This window comes from Rhagoletis pomonella, unplaced genomic scaffold (genome assembly GCF_013731165.1).
Source record: "Rhagoletis pomonella isolate Grant_MI unplaced genomic scaffold, Rhpom_1.0 Rhpom_scaffold_00004, whole genome shotgun sequence".
Taxonomy (NCBI): domain Eukaryota; kingdom Metazoa; phylum Arthropoda; class Insecta; order Diptera; family Tephritidae; genus Rhagoletis; species Rhagoletis pomonella.
In genome coordinates this window covers 46550726-46555535 of record NW_023458558.1, presented here as the reverse complement: position 1 = coordinate 46555535, position 4810 = coordinate 46550726, and positions in this window count along the sequence as shown.

Here is a 4810-nt window from a genome sequence, read left to right as displayed (position 1 = left end):
GTATAAAAATAATTTTAAAAAGTCACATCTACACGTACTATGGCTGATTGAGTTGCCTGTGCGCACGATATGCATTCGGCAAGTTGCGGGTACTCTAGTAACAGAATGAAAAACTTTGGTACTCATGTAGTGGCAACTATATAAATTTTTTACAAACTTTTTTTTTATTGTTGTGAAGAAAAGAGCATGATATTAAAGATTAACTGTATGTAAATTAAATGTATTTAGCTCGTGAAGTCCAATTTAGTCTGAATATGAGTTTTCCGGAAAAAGACGTAATACACTCAAAGTTCGGTTCTCTCGAAATCAGTAAGCATTCCAGTAATTGTTGGAATTTATTAAGGGGTTTCAGTGCAGATCGTTAGGCAGAAAATGTACCATTAGGAATTTAAAATTGGTTTGTACTGGCTTTTTTGACATAAACTCACACAGTTCTGTAATGGCTATAAAATGGCCAGTAGTTTGAGGCAGCCCTTTCAAAACTCCATCAGAATTCCCAGTGGGTCTTATTTTTTAACATCCAAGCATATTTGAAAATTGTATATACATATGTATGTGTATCTACGATGGAACGAGTTCCCTTTCTGTTAAGCTTTTAAATTTTATTTTCTGCCAACCTGTCAAAAAGATATAAGCCACACATTATGCGTACATATTTTGAGCGAACCGAAAATTAAGAATAGAGCAATTACTAAACTCATCTCTCGTTAACCATTTTCTAGGCAACAAATTAAAAAAATTATTATTCATGGATTTATTAAAAAATCACGATTTTAGTAAATCAACAAGAATAAATTGTCAGCTCATTCATGCAGCCATTGAACTGCAAAATCACCAAGCTAAATTTGCATGCGTATTTGTTCAAAATTAAAAAAAACACACACACACACAATTTAATTGTTACTCAATTTAGCTGACGACAAATATCCTGCGGTTAATGGGAGCAACAAGTTTTTTTTATAGATATATTTACAATCATAACAGATTTTATGAAATCTCAAATCATAGTTCACATGTAGCACCGAAGCCCATAAATCGGTTAAAATACCGTAAGCAATGTTGAATCAATTTCGATAAAGCAATAAGGTGAATAATAATCATACGCACCGTTGCACCGTTGTTCTAGAAAATTTCCATTTATTCTTTCAGGTCTTGCCGCTAGTCAGTACTTAATGCACATTTGTTGGTATTTAAGCGTGTGTCCTTATTCAGATACATGGATGTGTATGCATACTTATAAGGAAGTGAAACAGCTATCAAAGCCATAACCACTATACATAGATATTTTATAGCTGCTTTTCTCCCCTTCAATTATGCTCGCTTCCACTTTCCCCCCAGGCTATTCAAATGTTTACATCTGCGTTCACCCAATTTCATTTGCATTTTATTTGATAGCTCATGTGAACTTCTTCTCTCTATACCATTGCTTCATGCTGTTTATATATGGCTCCGCTATTTCGCTTGTTGTGGATATTTTAGATTTTTTCCATTAGTTTATGCCTCTTTTTTATGGTAATCACTCTACTCGCTGAAATGGCAGATAAAGAAGGTTTCCAACTAGCATTCAATCGGCGTTCTTCATAGCTGAGCTTGTATTTGTTGATTTTGATTTACATATAGGTATGTATGTATGTAGAGTGTGTGTGTATTAGAGATGCCTGATCGAAATACAAAAAATCGATGCGGGAAGAAATCGTCAAAAAATAAATCGATTCCCCAAGATAGATTAATATATTTTCCATTATCCAAAGGCTATCAGGTAGCTAACAATCCGTAAATAATTAATAAAAATTATAAGATCGGATTTTTCTATATTAAGCTATCGATATGAGAATTCACTAGAAATTTCAAAAACTCTTAATCGTACTTAAGGAAACAGTAAATTTTTTTCTAAAAAATTATCTTTAAAACTAAGCGGTACTTTAAAAAGTCTATTATAGTACATACACTATCCAAATAAAGCTTATGTAAACAGATTTTTTTTTGCAATACGGAAATTTTTAAATTTTTTTTTGTTTTTGCTAACTTTAAATCTCATTTCTTAATTACCCTTTTTAGGAGTTGCCAAATCTGCATTTTTTGTCCTAGTCTCAAATTCAACTTTCTTAAAAATTTTATAGAATTTCTAGTGCAAACCGTAGATCAATATGCATCAATTGATCAAAAAGAGAATGTCGATTCTGGAATTTTTTGCGTAGAATCACGGATAGAATCGGAACTAATAAATCGAAAAAAATCAAATAGAACGGGCTCGATTAATCGATTTAAAAACGACATCGCTAGTATGTATGTTATCTACCATGCTTCAGGATTTTAATATCTCACTCATAAGCACAGCTTGTTTGCTTATTGTTTGCTCCATTGAAGCATACAGCTCATTACTGACGAGTATAAAATAAATAAACTCCTTTCTGGTGGTTATCTGGTTTTTATTGTTGTTGTGGTTTATTGCTTCCTTTTTATGAGTAGTTATTATTAGCACATTCGTTAGTTTATAGTTGAAATTGAGATATTAGGATTTATAGAATATCAAATACTTTTGGAATATAAGAATATAATATTTTTTTTTTATTAAAAAAAATTTATGATCTGTGAATATTCCCTAAAAGGCCTTCATAAAGGGCCTTAAATTGAACAATAAGAAAAATGGTTTATATCTCCTTTAATTTATGGTAAACTGAAAATCTTTCTTACTATTTTATATTTTTATTTGTTTACCGCAAACGAATCCTCCATCATAAAATATACTTTTCCAAAAAATGGTGCCGACAAATACCGCTCGAGTCGAGTTATTTAGAGAATCCGTCCGTTGGCATACGGTATGCCGTGGAGCTGTTTTGAGTAGGTTTTCAATAGTTCTAGAGTTATTTAGAAGGAAAAAAATTCTGAATATTTTGAAAAAAAAACATTTTTTTAAAATTGTGTATGCCAGAATAACGCAGCATATGACATTTGGCAAAAAGGCAATAAAAATTGGTCTGAATAGCTTCTCAATAGTTGTAGAGTTCCTGAGAAAGAAAAAGAAAGTTCTGCGAAATTACGCGGAAAAAAATTTATTTCAAAAAAGTCGAAAAAGTTGAACGTGTAAAAAAATAAAAATTAATAGTGTTCTGAGTAGCTTCTCAATAGTTGTAGAGCTCGGGAGAAAGAAAAAGAAAGCTCTGCAAAATGACGCTGAAACAAATTTATTTTCGAAAAAGTGGAAAGAGTTAAATTTTGAAAAAAAAAATATAAATTAAAAATTTTCTGAGTAGCTCTTTAATAGTTCTAGAATTCTGCAAAATTACGCCGCAACAACATTTTTTCGAAAAAGTGGAAAAGGTTTAATTTTTGAAAAAAAAAATAAAACCGTTCTGAGAATTCGAAAAAGTTGAATGATTGAAAAAAAAGTTAATTAAAGTTGTCTGAGTAGCTCTGTAATAGTTTGCGGCACTGCGTTGCGAAGCAAGCCGGTCGTTTGCAAGCTACAAAGAAATTTAGAGAGATATGAAAGATAAATGGATTTATGTACCATCACTCGAGTTACAGCAAGTATTTTCACTACTTTTATTCAAGTTCAGCTATGTTAAGGTTAATGACTAACGTATAGTGTTTTGACATAAATATTTTGAATATGTTTTAATATATTTTTAACAACTTAGCCCTAAACATTTTGGTTTTTTCTCTTTCATGAATCTCTGCCATGGAAATGCCCAAATACATATGAACGTTTCTAAGAGCGCAGTTTAACTCTGCATATCTGCAAATGTATGTATATATCGAGTTCTAGTTTTGGCAGTTTCTGACATTTCCAATAACCGTGAGCGTAGGTACACTTGAAAGCACTTAATGCCCTGATGCTGCACCAGCGAATTCGGTGTACTTCGCGTGCAAACCATTGGCAGTTGGTGGAGTTGCTAGCATTGATTGCTATGCACTTTCCAGCCAGTCAGCCAGCAAGTAGAGGTGCATATTTTGAATTTATGCTGCTTGATATGTTGCAATTTCGAGGTTCCGCTTCATTGCACGATAAGTGATGAAAGTAGCACTGAATATGTGCATTAGGGTGTCCATCAAAAATGCGTTTTTAGAAATTTCAAGACCCTACACTACCCTAATTTTAGTCGGTTTTATGAGTAATATTAATGCCTATTTTTATAGATTTTTTAAAGGTCATTTAGAGGGCGCGATCTGTTTATGAGTTTTTGATTGGCTATTTTTGATTCGATTTTATTATATACCATTTCAAAGGCTTACATGTTCTCTTCTCAGATCATATTCGCTCTTTGAAATCGAATCAAAAATAGGCATTCAAAAACTCGTGAACCTACAAAATCATCCAGATCGCGAAAAAGTATCTCCGATGGGTACCGTAATGCAGATACATACATAGGTATGCAATCGGCACATACGTATTTGAATATGTGCGTATATGTGCATTTATTATATACATTCATATGTATGTGAGCTCACTTGTAGATATAAGCCGTCATATTTTCATTTTTCATGGCTTCGTTTTTCTCAGTTCATGCGCTGGCCATCTGTGGAGAACACTATTGTTACATCAGTTCAAATGCGACCCACTTCGACAACGTGCATATGTATGCATGTAAAAGCACACTCGAGACTAATACGTAGTATGGTCCAAACAAATGTATGATGTCCGAAATAGCTGGGTTAATGTATGCGTTATGCCTAAAGCTCTGACAACTATTTCCAATTTGACTGATTAATCGAGCGTGTAATGGTTTTCATATGTTCATGCAGCTATGTATTCGTTATCTGAGTGAAACTGATGTGCAAATCTTCAAAAAAGCAAACCCAAATATCA